Genomic DNA, 17,296 nt, shown 5'->3' with positions numbered 1-17,296 from the left:
ATCAATTGCAAATATCAAAATGACATGACATGATGTCAAACCATGACAATCTTGCTTCCTTGATGTTGGCAGCAACTTATGGTCTCTTTCCCACATTTGGGTTTTTATCCAAAATATTTACCCCCTAAGTTTAATGGCGTGAAAACATATAGCCTAAAGCGTGACGTAAGTGTAGGGCTATTTATTAAAGAAAGAATTATTCAAAAATATGCTGTAATTGCTGAAATCTTAGGCAACAAAGAAGTGTGTTGACGCTTTATTATAATAGTATAGATTGACCGTCATATTCTTTAGTTATTTAAGATGGTATTATTTTAATAAACAAATTCATATAGAAATCTGTTTTCGTAATTATTTATCTTGCCTCATTTGCAGTGACAGGTTATTTAAAATACCATCATTAAAAGAACAATTAAAAATAATACCACTATGAATATGTAATCTTCATATCCATTGCGACTTGAATGGTCTCACCCATTCTGTGCTCGTTTGAAATCTATGTCAAGTGCTTTAAAATCTCATACAAATATATGCTGTCAGTGCCCAGTACGAGATATTAGACAATTCATTAGATGTAATTGTACGGTATGAGTCAGCGTTTAGCTTATTAAAATACGGCATTGACAGCGACTAGTGATGTACATGATATCTAGTGATGTGCTAACAGAGTTGTAGAATAGAAATAGATTAAATCTAATCTTTATTAATATTATAAAGTTTTCACACATTTCTTTGTTATGCGGGATGTTAACAACCACAGCATATTTTTGAATTAATCTCTTTATTATTAAAAGTCCTACACTTACGACGGTATAATTTAAGGAGTAAATGTTTTGGAAAAAATGTCTTGCGGGAAAGGAATAAAAACTAGAAGCCAATAGCGAAATTGCCATGGTAGCCAATGAAAGGCCTTCATTGTAATTATGCATTTAAATTTTGATATTTGCAATATGAACTTGAAACTTGTTCACTACAATAAAACAAAGTTTTCATTCACGCAGTAAGATTTTTGTAGTTATTGAAAAACAAAGAGATATAAATAACAGCAATTATTTATTTATTAGGAGTTTTATCGCAATAAAACATTGATATAAAAGTAAATACACTCTTCCTAAATACGGGAAAACTTTCAACTCACGTATATTTATACTTAGAGGTTGGAAAAACATCGAGTCCCTTGACAAAACCTACGCGTAGCGACTTAAAGATCGTCCACGAAATTGCCTTAAGTGAAATGCAAATTAAGTTAACCTTTTTCAATTCACTGAGCGTTAACTTTCAACACGAGTTAAACGAGAGCCTTCTTATTGAGTTAGTATTTAAGCCTGTGATTTCCGAACGGAACACGCGGATGGGTATAGTACAAAAATGCTTACAAACTACTCAATGCTTGAGTGCTGAAGTCAATGCTATTGTATCTATTCTTGCCTCCTTTAACTTGTTTTCTTTTGTTTTATTGTGTTCATTATTTTTGCAAGTACGTAAAACACCGTCAAAGAGTAAACGACGCATCTGTAAGTTGTTACTCTTTGACATCGCTCAGCTGAATTGCTGTGTAAAACTAGATAAAGTTAATAGTACAATTTAAAAGGAATAGAAAAGATTATGATCTATTATATTCATAAGTACTGTTTAAAGTGGTCACAGGAATAATTTCGGTTACAAACATGTAGAAAAAACTACGGAATCCTTTGTGCATGCCGCTTCCACGGCTCTCAACCGGACCGCGATCAAAAGGTCCGCTTAGTATTCAAAGAACACATCCTTTCATAATTCCGCTACTAAGTACAGGCTCACACGACCACCGTGCTTTAAAACCAGGCAGAAAGAAACGCGTTGCATGTGACATGATTCACAATTTCTCGGATTCTATAGAAAAGCGCGGGTCAAATTAAACTGGACATTATATTTACCCCAACCATTTGTTTCACGAAAAAGCCATATAAAAGATTATCTTATTAGTATTCGGGCAGCGATTGTAGATGGCGTTGTGACACTGCGTGAGTGACACAAGAAATACTGATCTCAGCATGAGCTGTGTCAAAGACTAACGAAGGCTCTAACTTAATTCCTGGTGCGTAATAAAAATGAACCATTCGAAATTTAAAAATAAAAAAAAAAACAAAAAAGGTGCGTATGTACTAAATCTAAAGAAAAAAAAAAACAATCGCGACTATAAATAAAACTTATGATTCCCACAAAGGTGCTTATCAGCAAAATCTAAAACTATTCTATCCTGCTTTGTTGAGCATATGTGATCGTCATTTGTTAGTCTAATATGTTTGCTAAAATTATATTGAACAATTTAAATATCATCTCTTTTCTGTTTATTCTTTTACACTTTTACAAGTATTAAGTAACTGTTTTGATTCCTTTTACACTTTATCGCATTCAGTGTCAGCTATCAGGTTCCCTGATATCGAGCACAGAAAAATGTTGATGCCACGTTACGTGATTTGAATTATAACATGACTTTATTGAATATATCGTATCGAGTCAAATAGGCTGTATCATACATGACATACTAAATCTAATAAAGAAAAAGGAACAGGAACTTTGAACTGTTATTATGTAGATTAAATACAGAGATGTCTCTGAAGATAAATTGTTAATATACTCAAACGTCTAAAATAAATAAACATTTCGCCTCAGGTTAAGGCAAAGGCCGTGTGGTTCCATTTAGAGTAATGCCACACCCCTTATTACATTCTATATCCACACATGATAGCAACGAAAAATCTACATTAATTATTTCTAATTTTAAGTATCCATGTTCACGGTCAAAGAGTAAACGACGCGTCTGTAATTTGTTACTCTTTGACATCACCAAGTATGTGTATAAAACTAAATAATGTTTAATATTACAATTTAAAAAGAATGATTAAAGATTATGAACTATTTTCTTCATTGAATATCTTTCTCTTTAATTTTCTATCAAAGTACGTTACAAATTTAAACAAAACAAGATTAAAACGGCAACAATTAAGGCGAAAGTATTCGAATGAATTTACAGTGGAAACATCCGTGAGCAAATTGACAGTCTTCGTTCATGAACGCCTGGTGGGGCCTTAAAAACTTTGCTCATAAATAAAACGTTAACATTGGAATTGCTATCTAATGAAACAAATAAAGCACCTTAATTGCTCTTAAAAGATGAACGTGAAAATGTACTTAACTGAATCGTTTCAGCTATTCTAAGCTTTATTCACTTCAAGCGTCAATTCATTACACTACCGATTATACGTTTATTTCTCAGTACTAACCAAAAAGTCGATAAAACAACCATAAATATAAGAACGCTGAATGAAATGCCTTTTAAGGTTGCAATTCGTAGTATGTTCAGGAATCAATCTTTAGTAGAACACATATGAAATGCGAAATTGTATTTGTACATTGGCTGGCAGTATCATTTATTGCCTGAAGATTTTTTGGAAAATTTTAGTGTTAAAATTGTTGATACAAATACTTCTGTTTTTAATTTTGTTGTTGGAATATCACAATTCTGTTGAATAATTCTATATGTAAACTTAAATAATAAATGTAACTCGTCTAAAAATTGTGATACTTGTTTCTCTATTTTTACAAAAACATATACAACACAGTTTATTTCTATACTAGCTGTTGCTCACGACTTCGCACGCGTGAAATTAAAATATGTAGCCCATGTTAGATATATTTCCTTTCTTATGGTGAAAGAATTTTTAAAATCGGCCCAGTAGTTTTTGAGTTATTTCAATACATACAAAAAAACAAAAATACAAATCTTTCCTCTTTATAATATTAGTATAGATTACAAGTTATTCTTATCATTAAAATAAGTATTATCTATGTCCCATAGTCTTTCGACCACCATAGTCGAGTTTAACTATATTTTTTGTCAATAAGTGTACAAGAAAAAGCATTAGTGAATGACGTCACGGCGCTGCCGCGTGAAGTTATGGTGCCGCGATGTCCGACGGGTCAGATTAATGACACACTTTATTGCTTTCGCTGGCTTATCCCGAGTAGCCTGTAATTGTCCCATAAATGCATAACGCCATCTCTAGTTATTGTAGGGGATGTGATTGATAACACACGTAATGTACGGAAAGATTATGTCAGTGTTTAATGTACTGCATTGTTTAATAATTTATGGTTGAAATAAAAGCAAAGATAATTTAGGTCAAGACCTAAATTTCTTCATCTTATTAATCTTCCTCCTGTTAAGAACAAAATTAGTACCGTGCTGTAGAGTTGGCGCAACTCTAGATTATCGGCATAAACATCACGTCCCTAGCTGACAGCTGTCAATGTCACTAGAAGTATGGATAGATTTGGCGCGCATCCTAAGTCCTGACGAGAAGTGTTGCTCTGAGTTTAAAGCGACAGTATCAATTAAATAAGTTGTCTAATACTACTTATCCTACTCCCGTAAGGTCGGCGCAACAGGTTTTTCGCCTCCATACAACTCTATCATAAGTCATCTCAGTCATCATTCCTTGATTATGTCACCTTTCACGCAATCCATCCTTCTCTTTCTAGGTCTACCTCTAGCGGTGTACTCTAAATTTAAGGTTCCTTTCGTAATAAGAGAAACATTTGCGACGATTGCCAACCGATATGAATATTCTCCTGCTTAAAGCTCGCCTAGAAATTTTTATACAATGAATAAAAACACGATACACTTAAATTGAAGATTTACATTGGACATCTCGATTGATTTCAAAATTGTTAAATATTCTAGATGCAATTTTTTAATTAGAGTTCATGATTTAGTTTACATTTCTGTTTTGATGTAGATTTTCATGGGTACCTTTGAATTATTTTGACGTAAACTTTGCGAAAATTTGCAAGGTTCGCTAAATACGTTAGTACCATGGCTCGGACGTATCACGAACGAGCGTCCAGCGTCCGGCTTCAATTACCTAAATTCTGTGCAAACGTCGCCGTGAAGCTCCATTTATGGCGACTGATTTCGAAAGGCAATAATCACTAGAACTGTCCATTTAATTTTGATCTCTGCTAGTTTACGAAAACTTGTGATTCCGGTATCATTAGAAGAACACATTATGTAGGCATAGATCAAAATATAGTGGTGTTATTTAAGATTCTCATCGATGTAATTTTTAATCTTTAATTGAAATTCGATAGTATGCCATTTAGAAATATAAAATCCGGAGAATTTATGGACGTGTAAGCATTTCATCGTTTCAAATTTACTTTTTATGATATCTTTAATTTTATGCTGTCTGATTGTCGTTTGATTTGGTTCGCTTCTCACAGTACCGGCCGGTTTTGTGAAAGAAACTATCTGATTATAAGACAACAAGGTTTTCTTAATTACCGTTTACATAGTAATATATACAGTTTGTGAATATCAATATTTGATGAAAAGTATTGAGAAATTTGAATATAAAAAAGGTGGAGTTTTATTACTTTGACTTATCTTATATATTTTAAATGGATGTTTCCCGTTGGACTGTTGATCAATCTGCTCAATAAGAAGTTTCATTCCCATTGTGCCGACATTTTTGTAGATCCAGTAGACTATAAATTATCATACCCAAAGCCATAACATTTCGTTTTAAAACTACAGTTCTCAAATGATATGGTTCTATTTATCCAAATTTATTTATGGAGCAAAAGTAATGATAATGGAGCCTTAACAAGGAAACAATTGTAACAATCGATCAATTTGTACGAGATTGTCGGTTCAATCAAAGTCGAATTAGTAACGACCAAACTCCATTCAAACATAACGCATCGAAAGCGGAAGACGGATTTATCAGAAGCGTTTTAACATTAGACGTATTGAAAATTCATAACTTAGAGAGTGAAGCGCTGAAGGGTGGCTGAATTGTTACAGAGATAAGGACGCGTGCAATTTACTTTATATCCCTTCTAAAGGAAATTCAGAGAGGGCTGAGGAAACAGAAATGGGCCAACAAAGGTTTATCGATACGTTAGATACACTTTCGTTTTTATCGGGTCCTCGCATTACGGATAAATAGGAACCTTGAATTGTAGACATCCATTATATTAATTGAATTCAAACAGAGTTGATATTTTCCCTATAATTGCAATATTAAAATTACAAACTTTGTCAACGTTAATCTACAAAAATCTAATCGAATCCTATAAAGATCAATATGGTACATCTGACCATATAGAATTACATATGTCCGCAGATATTATTAACGAGGTCGGTAGACCGCAGGCTTTCGTCGCATCAAGGGGCGATACCATAAAACAAGCTGGCGTAATCTGGAACATCGTTCGAGTCCGCCCCTGGCGCTGATAAATCCTCCCGACTCGGCGGCATATGGAATATCCGTGCGCCAGAAACAATAGCCTAATGGAGTTAGTAACTTAATCTACGTTTCCATTACGGAACAGTTGTTTTATGCGAGCATGGACCAGGGACAGGATTTGTTGTCATGCGAAAAATTACTATTCCCTAACTAGAGATGGAACTTTTCCAGATTAAGTATGCAAGATTTTTTTGATATATTTGAATATCAAACTAAGGCAAAAGAGAAATATAGAAGGAAAATATTTACTTTCCAAAATAATTAATTTTAAGATTACTCAACTTAGCAGGAAATTATACTTACAGAACATTAAGGGCTCAAGTTTGCTCTATCATAAATATTCAATCCGGATCCGAAGTCAATTCTATCGGCGTAGTGATATCGTTTAGTTGCACTTTACTTCGAGCAAATTCGTATTCAAGTAAATGCATTTGAAGTTAAAAGCTCGTTCATTACCGCCGAGAGTTATTGCGATAGCGCGCCGGGTTATTTGTAAGAGCTCGACGAGACTGCGGCGTCTATGACTTCTCAGGAACAAATTAGTTAATGCCTGCGACAATTATTTACTACAATCTTCTACGTCTTTATAAATTAGAATTAATCTATCCACAAACCAGGTAATGAGCACCAACTAGAGTCGCAGTAAGAATAGATGTTGCTTCTAAGATCGCCTTGACAAGAGAATTGCCACTACAAAAACAATTGAAGGTATTATGGTGAGACGTTCCTTTTTACCTATTCTTAACCTTTTTTATATTCTTAAATATATCATTAACTGTTTGAAGGATTGTAGCCACTTGACTACTTCCAACATTTTTCTTTTGGTCTTCTGTCGAGGACTTCTTTCTATCATCAATGGTAACTATTTAATTTAGAACAGACATATTTAAGGCCCTTTCATTTGTTAATATTGATACATAGAATGTCTTACACTATGAGAAAATTAATTCAAAATCCTTTCAAGGTATCAGATAATTTCATTAGCCGATCATTTTATCCCTAATTGGTAATCCAATCGTTGATTTGACTATCTCGTGAATATCCTTTCATCCGTCTCAGTGGAATTAGTAGCGATTAAAGCCGAATCGCGTTAATTAAACATCAGATGTGCGTGTTTTAATTTAGCCCACGTAATTAGATTCAGAATTATCTATTATATTGCTATAATTAAGTGATTTATTTTTAGATTTGTTAATTTTATCTTAAGATAGGTATTTAAAGCTTTTTTCATTTTAATTTGATGTGATTTTTTATGACACATGAAATATAAGAAGATTGTAAAAATAGTTGAGTCTGCATCTATACTAATATTATGAAGAAAGATTTGTATTTTTGTATGTATTGAAATAATTCAAAAACCCTTTATTAAAAACCTACATTATCAGTGAGTCACATAGGCTATGTTTGTATTGCGAAGACGCGAGCAACAGACAGTAAGTAGGTGAAGTAGTTTCGAAGAATTTATTTTATGGAAAAAGAAATAACATTATAAAAATAAAATATGTCATGCATTCTTAAACATTCCCTCATGAACGAAAACTGATTATAAAGTCAACAATATCATAAGAAACGATTATTAAATCAATAATTTTCTGATTTAAAGTAAAAAAAAAGGTTGAATTGTTCTTCAGCAATGTCCGGCCGATCGGATAAGATCTCGTTATGAGTCGATACACGTATCGAATTTTCAATAGCGTCTTGTAAGCGGTAGACTGCAAGTTTTTCCTTTGTCGTTTAATTACGTACCTAACTGGACGTGTGCAGTGCACTTAAATACTTATACTTGTTTTAACTTACCGTTTGATAAGTGGAAACGTGATTTAATGACAAGTAGAAATTTATTTAGCTTTTATTTATTGAACTTTTTATCTTATTATTATTTCTAATTCTATTTCATTCAACTCTATACTAGGTATGTAGGACTATAATTCTACTAATAAATTTATTAAACTAGCTTTCGCCCACGACTTTGTCCGCGTAGAAATAAATGAATCAAAATCGAGTAGCCTATATGTTCCACACTATCCTCTACGTCTGTGCCGAATTGCATCGAGATCCGTTCTGTCCTTTAGGCTACAAACTCTAACAAACATCAATTCATCCATTTAAACTTTCGCATTTATAATATTAGTAGGATAGTAAGATTCACCTTAGTGAATTTAAAATAAACATTCAGTTGAAGGTTTTTTGCACTTAAAAAGTATTTCATCATAATTTTGTTGAATTATTCCTAATTATGTTTATAGTTCTCATGGTGGTAGGATGCACACAGCGTTCGATATGGTAACAAGTAAGCAAACTAAGGAAGTTACCATTAACACTTCCTCATTAGAGGAGGTTGTAACAAAAAGGGCCACTCAATAAAAATCAGAGGTGCGTTGAATGGCTGATTCACGAAGGGGAATGTTTTTTTGTATGAAATTTTACAGCTTCAAAGAAACGTACGGTGCTAAGTGATTTCTACATTTTACTATCAAACAATAGTCAGTACACAATGGGGTGCACTTCAAGTGTGCTTTTGTTGTTTTGTATTTGCTTTATTGGTTTGAAGTTCTGTTAGCTTTTGTTGAATTTGTACGCTTTGAAAAGAAAATTTTAAATTCTATTCATTAAGTGGATTTAATTCGATGACAACTCCCAATAAAAATGACAGTCGATGTACTTAAAGTGACAAATCTCATACCTCTTTAGATACAAAACATCGTTAGTTCATGATTAAGAGTATATGTTTTGGTAACATTTGCGGTAAAATATATTTTTATTCATAGAAAAAGCGTTCCAACTTTTTTTTCGTCTGAGTACACATTTTATTAAAAAACTTTCAGCATCTTGTCAACGCAGTCGCCGTCAAGAGTTGACACGACGCCAATCTCCGTTATATTAAATGTCACCAAGTACACAATCCCTCCTCTAATATAATGTACAATCGGAGAATCTCGCGGTATTCCTGCTTGAATACAACAGTATCCGGTTCGAAGGACCATATTTGGATACTTGACTGTATTTTATATTGTGTAATAAATCCGCGGCGTCCGAAAGACAAAGTTTATTTGCATAGAACCATAGACACGACTTTTTACACTTTGTATATTTTTTCTTAGTATTGCACTCAACACAGTCCACTCTATCTTCTACCACTGCTCACTCAATTGCCACTCCCTTCTAAATCCTCTTGACACGATCTTAATGATCTACAGGTGGTTAATTCACGACACGAGAAAACAATTCTATTGTTCAATTCTGTCACTTTAAGGTGCGCACGTTAAATCACTCGTAGACTTTCATAATTGCCCATCGCTACGTCAGAATCCCTCTTCAACGTTGTTTATAGCGGTCATAATTTAATCAGGATTGAAATATAATACGGGGAAAATTACGAATAGACGCAACGCGCCATAAACCTTGTTTAACGACAAATTTCGTTCAATATTTGTGTAATAAATCAACCGCATGATCTGTTCGGGAGACATTGGACGGAAGTTTGAACGAACCAATAAGACTATCAAAAGAAATGATGACCTTGAATAACCTAGAAAGTCTACAGATTTATGATGAAATAAAAATTTATATTCTCTGAAGCAACTTCAATTTTTATAAGACATGTTGAGAGAGTCATGCCTAAGGTAAATTTCGTGGTCAAAACAGTATTACGCTAACCTTTGCAATTATCTAGTAAGTCACATTTTTTAAATTCAAAAATATTAATAGAATATTCCATTCCAATTAAGCTCTAGGTTTGTGCTAGGATATGGTTCACGAGGATAGTCGAATGGCAGGATTTGAACACTCGACTGCAAGATCGGTAGGTAGTCCATACCCCAAAACATTAGGCTATTGACGCTTACTTTTGTAATAGTAGTGTCAGTAAATAATTATACTTAGTCCATTGTGTGTGGTAAATGCTTACAAACGCAGTACATTCTAACCTCAAAGCTTGTAAGCATTACGACTTGCACCAAAGAATCAAGAGCGTTTAATTACAAATGTTTGATGCCAGTGATAAAAGTATGTGGTCCGATTCTCTAACGAAACAGGCACCAGTTTATATGAGCACTCATTAAAGTCTCCCCTTTTAAAGACCGTAATAACATTGTGTGGGTCCATCACTAGCACGGTGATGTCGGAGATCAAAGCGATTAAAAATAGCGTCGTAAAGTTTACCCCGTCCACTGCATCCAGTAAACATTCTCTAAATTGTAGGAATAATGTAAACAGAATTACTCGCGGAATGGCTGAGGCGTATGAATTCTTTACGACCGGAACTGTTAAATGGTATAGTGCATTGACGGGTAGACAGAGCACAAACATAAACTGGCGCCTAATTCATAAAGAAACGGTTCGTTGTTTAGAACTGTTCAGTAAAGTTAGATTTATGATCTGTGTTGGCGAAGATAGAGAATTTTTTTTTGAAGTAACTTTTAGATTTAGTAGTATTATCTTTTAAACCAAGTGAATTATAATGCGTTGTTACTCTGTGTTTCTTCCTAAGGGCAAAAACAGATATCTTACTAATATTATACGCGAAAATTTAGATGAATGTATGTTTGTTAGAGTTTGTAGCCTACACGGCTAACATATCTCAATAAATTTTGGCATAGTCTTAGGGGTAGTCTAAAAGACCATATACTAGCTTTTGTTTTTTTTTAATTCCACACGGACGGAGTCCCTGGCGAAAGCTATTTCTGATTTTTTTTAATATTTCATCACTAAATATACAAAAACCAACACAACTACACTAGGATCACCAACTAATTTTGGATTGTTTTATGGAAATGCAGCTTTCTCGTTGTTTTAATTTTATTTCGCTCGAAATCAATTACATTGAATCATTCTAATTAGCAAAATCGAGGTAATCCGGGTCGGCCATTATCCGGGGTCACGGGACATTATCTATTCAAATGGGTAATGGCATATGTAGGTTTTTATCTAGGGTAACCTGTGGGGCCTCGCGTGAGTACAGTTACAGAAAAAAGTGATTCCTTAATTACACTACAGTGAGCGTAATTATACACCGAGGTGTTGCATTGTGCAGAATATACTGTTAAATTCCCACAATCAACACAATGCTTGTTTATTTTTTTAATTATTCCACAATTAGTGTCTTTTAATAAAATAACACTTTAAGTTATGATGAGAAATTGTATACTAAAATGTTAAATTAGCATATGTAATTTTATTATTAGTTAGTACTGAATTTTAAATGAAGTTAGAATTTTTAGTAAATTAGTATTGAAGTTAAATAAAGTAAATCTGTAAATAAGACATAAGGAAGTAATTGTAAGTGAATTTTGGAATAACTTTTCAAATTCTTTCACCGTTGAAAGGCTGCGTTGTCTGTGAGTAAAATAATCTAAGTTTCTTTATTATTTTTTATATGTTATAAACTAAGCGACCAGTGGTTACACATAAATCCTGTGGGTTTCTGTACCGCTTATAACATTTCTTTATTGTACTTTTAAATTTATTTTTTTGTCCAGTAAATATAAAAAAAAACTTCTTTATTTAGTTTTAGTAAGTTTTGTTTTATGTAGATACTACTTACGTGCAACTTCGTCCACGCAATATTAAAAAAGTAGCCTATAATATGCCCGTCTATGTCAGCTACACTTCAGTAAAAGTCTGGTCCAAATAGGCCCATTACTTTCGGAGATTACTCGGAACAAACGCGACTTGCGGACAGACATTCAAAAATAAATTAAATGCGATTTTCCTTATCAGCATCAAATATACCATCTTTCCGAAATCTGGAATTTTTCTTTTGATATTACAGACATTCCAATTTTATTATTTGTCTAGATTAAAAATGTTAGTAAGACAATAAATAATACAAAAAGGGACATAAAATATTTTAATACATTCTGAAATGGAACAATCGGTGCGCTTTAAAAAAACTTTTATCATTTCACCGAGGCCGTGCAATTTTCGATATGATTCACTTGTTACCAACTTTTACTCGCCCGGCTATAAAGTGTGCTGGGCATTATTGAATGTCTCGCAATAAACGAATAATGGTTTAAGTTTTTTATAAAACGGTAATTTATATAAAGTCAATTATTTTCAATGCAAATAAAGAGTAATTATATTATAAACTACAATTTATTACTGAATTAAAACAAGAGAGTAGCCTATATGTTCTTCCAGACTATCCTCTACATCTATACCAAATTTCTTTGGAATCTGTTCAGCCGTTTTGGCTACAAATTCTAACAAACATCCAGCCGTCTAAACTCTCGCATTTGTACACTTTCCTTTCCTATCCGTTCCTCATAAGATAAGGGGGAAAAGAAAGGGAATAAAATTAGGCCTCCGAAACGTACTCGGATCAGACTGTACGCGGAATTGCTCCCACTTTCTGACTGTCTTATATGTGGTCGTGGTAATGCACTGGATGAGCCGACACATTCGTGTTATGCTAAAGCGGGCTCTATCACTGTCTAGTAAATGTATGAAAATTTTTAACTATATTAAACGAAGACACTAACTCATTTTTTTTTCTCTAGATACAAACGCCTCGCCTGCATTCAGTCGTGCGAGATCTCCCAGTTAGCATAAACGAAGCGACACGTTTTGAATAACATTAGGTTACTTATTTCTAACTTGGTCAGATCGGGTCTGATTGCGGGTGCACGGTGAGAATTTGAATCCGATATAGAAGTACGTGAGCTTGTTCCCAGTCACAAATATGGATGATCTCTGATCAACAGGCCAGCGAGTGAAATATGTTTGAAAATCGAATAAGGTTCTGTCTATAGATACGGCTTCTTCCTGCTTGTTAAAATATGTCACGAACTATTACGAGAATAACAAAATTGTTATGTCGAAAAAGTTAGAGGTGTTACAATAATTGTACAAATGACGCTTCTAGATTTAGTCTACAGTTTTTCTATTTCTTCACTAAAATTAAAAAAAAAACTTTTCAAGCGAAAATTGTCGATGAATACAATCTTTGAAGTATAAGCAAAACATTGTAAAAATATTTTTTTCAATGCTTTAAAAATTGTCGAGTCAAAAATTTAGTAATCAGTAGCGACGGGTTTCGCGGAGCTTCCCAACGCCCGCTGAAGACCGCTCTTTATTTATTTTTCCATTTTTTATCCTCCAAACTCTAATGATCTCTAATGAAAAGAAGCCGATACAACATTTTTTCTCGCTTTAGTCTGCTTGTACTTTCGTTTCAACATCGCTGCCTCATCGTCTATAGTTCAATGATTCTTGAAAATAATTCTCTTTCAAGGAAAAGGTGTTTGAAAGGAATGTTAAGTGATATTTTATTTTGATGATATTTGATTTATCTTACACGATATTGAAGTATTCAGTCTATATAAATATTATTTTATATCTTTAAATTGATCTCAAAGTACACAACTGTTTATTTATCGTCATTTGTTTATTTTTATATATTTAAAAAATAACTCAGCACATGTGCAAAAACAATATAATATTTCAAAGAATATTTAATCTGTACTCCGAATAAAGATAAAAACAGCGTGAATTCAAAAGAAGTGATGTTTGTAGATAATTCTCTGAATAAAATCTTGTAATAGCAATACAAAATTCTATTTCTAAAATGCAAAATCATCAACGATGTAACTCAATCTAACGCAATAAAATAGAAACGAATCATAACTATATAACAAAGCTAATTATAAAAAAATAAACGTAAAAATTACTTACATTAAATTCACAAAACATCCGGCAATGTAGAAAGTTCACGGTTTTCTCAACTTTATCACTTTCTTGTTTCACAAACAGTACATTCAATAGTCAACAGAACTGATTTTATCTCGAACGTTGTTCCTGCGGACAGCGAAATTTTATTACCAACAGAAAGTGTGGGCGTAATGAGATCCATTCGATAGTCTTCCGTTCAAAACCCTGTCACATAATTCAATGAATCTAAACTATGAACGCATCACTACCTAACCGTGACAAAACCATCAATGGTTCTTGTTTTAATCAATTACTACTTAATTGATTTACATTGCTTGTCCAGTATTGTTCTACCTACGGATGTTTAACAAAAAAACCGTCACTCGAACACAAACAATGCTCTATTGTTATAATGAATTGTTTTTTTAGGTGTTTCTAAAACTGCCTGCTCATTGAAGCCTTTTATTCTACCCACATAATTTAATCACACTGTGAGACTTAATTATTCATTCAATGTTTGCGTACGTTCGAAAACCTCACGTAATTTACTACATTTTAAAAATAAACTTTTGTAAATCATGTTGCAAAATGTAACAAAACTAAAATTCAAACTTCCGTTCTAATGTTACATGTCAATCTTGACTTCCATTAAAACGTTGGACGTCAACATTGTCGGTAACATAGTTCTAATTACAAACGAACTGTTGTATATTTACATTTCATAAAATCAAACAAATCTCATCGCAACCACATCCGCTGAAAGGCAACTTTTCCCAACAAACACTTCACTAGTTTCTTATAATGTCTACACAGTTTACTCACAACACTATCAATACTGTAAAGGTTTTTAGGGCGCACTATCTAGAAACAAACATCCCTTGAACCCGATCACGATCTTAGAAGCGCGGGAGAGTCGTGCCGCAGCGATACATCTCCCTCCGCGTCCGAAAACCGACTGACTGAAAATTATGTTTAGCTGCGACCCGCACCGGCTATGCAACCGAAGCTTAACGAAAACAACCGAATGTAGTTTTAAAGTGGGACAGAGATAGAAGATATAACGAAGGTAGTGAAAGGAGATGGATATCCAGGTAGGGTGGGAGGGATGCACGGGGGTCTATGCAGGTTGGAGGTTCAAATGCACTCAGCCCATAGACGCCATCTCGAGATAATGCTTGTCCCGCGATAAGAGTTAAAATTCTATGACGCAACTGACCCGAATTGTGGCCAATTTTCTTAATGGTCAGTACGATGAAGTAATTTTACGATAACATCGTGTAGATAAATAAACGATCTGTGTCGTACAAACAAATTGAGTCAACCGTTTTACAATTTACGTCCAATTGACTCTATTTGTTGAAATAATTTTATCGCTTGAAAACAACGTACTATCGTTTTAATTCTAATTGTATAATTATAGAGTTTTACATTAGCATGTTGTGTTTATTAACTATGTAGCTCTAACAAACTTTTAACTGATTTTTTATATGAGATTCAGAGGGTTTTTTCAAATTTAGAATGTTTTGAAATCATAAGTAATAATTATGTATTATCTTAATTATAATAAACCGTTAACACACACTTCTTTGTTGCCTAAGATGTCAGCAATTACAACATATTTTTGAATAATTATTCTTTTAATTAAAAGCCCTACTCTTACGTCACGCTTTAGGCTATATATTTTCACGTCATTAAACTTGGAGAATAAATATTTTAGATAAAAACCCTAATGTGAGAAAGAGACCATAAGTTGCTGCCAACATCATGGAAACAAGTTTGCCAAGGTTTGTCATGTCATGTCAGTTTGACATTTGCTATTGATAATTTGACAAATGTAAACATTAAAATAGAATTCTCATAATTTCATGCGGATGAAGCCGCACGGGAACAGCTAGTTCGTAATAAAAATGAAGAGCACACTAGATTAAATCGTTAGACTGAAGAAACAATCGACTATCATATTAAAAACAATTGAATATGTTCTCACATCTTCGAATAAGAATCAGCTAAAATAACTACATACGTGAAGACTTTATCCTTGTTTAATAATACGGATCTCTGTTTATTTTGTCAAATATTAAAGAGGCAATAAAGACGAAGTATTGTCGCGTAAAGAAATAGCTCATTCCCGGCAATTTTAATAAAACCTCGCTTGAAAGCGAGGATGAATATTCTACGTGGAATTGCAATATTATGTTTATGTTATGTTGGTATCGTGAACTCCAACACCAATATTGTGAAAGTTAAGCTTATGTTATGTTTGAAGTGACAGACAATAATCTTCTTAACTTTAAATTCCAATTAGATTCAAAATAGCGCCAATAGCGTTAAGATGGTTGCGGACTTGAATCATGCTATTCTATTATTATCGAAAACACCATAGCACAGCGTCATTTTAGTACAATAAATAGTAATAAATTAAACAATTATGTACTTGTACAATCGTGACAAACATAAATTTATATCATACTAGCTGTTCCTTGCGACTGCGTCCGCGAGAAATTAAATAATTATAAAAAAATTATGTGCAAATTTTGAAATCGCTCTAGTAGTTTTTGAGTTATTTCATCACCATCATCCACTTGCCCTTATGCCTTACGGAGGGTCAGCACAGTATGTGCTGCTCTTCCATACATCTCTATCAGCCGTCATATCTGAATCAGGAGTTATTTCAATACATACAAAAATTGAAAAATAAACACCTTTATAACATTAGTATAGATATATACTAGTATAGGTATCGTTAGGATTCGAAATTTAAAAACATGAATCCATCAAAAGCGCTGCTCAGTTCAATGAGGTTCGTAACAGACACATTGGCTTTCAGAGGGCATAAACATTTGAGTGGGTGCGACTCGCATCAGTCGCTAGACATTTGGAATTGAGACTGACAGTAATTGCGAGAGGCCTGATACACCGGGTGCTGACGTTTGACATACAAATTAACGTATCAACAAATAACGAAGGGGCTTAACGTACGCACATTTTGATGTCAGCTTCCTTTAAACTGACAGCAGCTTATCAGAGTAAATTAAATTCTGGGGATATATCAATAACGGAACTAAGAACAATATACATGGAAATATGTGCGTGAAATTGCAACGCTGACGACTAAGGTGAAGTAGGTACCATATTTCTGATCTTGCTGAAACTACTTCATAATAAAGGGATCCCTGATGTAATTTAATCTCCTTCACCTTCAAAAAGCAAAATATCTCTAGTATTAAATCGAGTCAACTAAATATGTTAGTAATAAACTAAAAAAAACAGTGGTAGAGCCCCCTTTAACATCTTCGCACGAATGGGCCGGCTCGCCCGGTGCAATACCACGACCACACAGAAAACAGGCGTGAAGT

The 17,296-nt window shown here is 33.6% G+C and overlaps 1 protein-coding gene across 3 annotated transcripts in view; it reads right to left on the bottom strand.

Annotated features, from left to right (window-relative positions):
- The window catches only part of LOC106101173, a 103,877-nt gene extending 88,993 nt beyond the window's left edge, over positions 1-14,884 (bottom strand). For 2 of the 3 annotated variants that reach the window (XM_013280315.1, XM_013280317.1), the window contains exons 1-2: positions 14,657-14,884; positions 13,965-14,087 (exon numbers count right to left, since the gene is read on the bottom strand). The gene's annotated coding sequence lies outside the window, so the exon portion shown is untranslated. The remainder of the gene's footprint in view (positions 1-13,964; positions 14,088-14,656) is intronic. The other variant, XM_013280318.1, reaches the window with a different exon arrangement.
- Positions 14,885-17,296: the final 2,412 nt, after the last annotated feature.

This window comes from Papilio polytes, unplaced genomic scaffold (assembly GCF_000836215.1).
Source record: "Papilio polytes unplaced genomic scaffold, Ppol_1.0 DF824024.1, whole genome shotgun sequence".
NCBI classification, from domain to species: domain Eukaryota; kingdom Metazoa; phylum Arthropoda; class Insecta; order Lepidoptera; family Papilionidae; genus Papilio; species Papilio polytes.
Note: the sequence above shows the minus strand (reverse complement) of the source record. Positions and strands in the feature narration are given on the sequence as shown.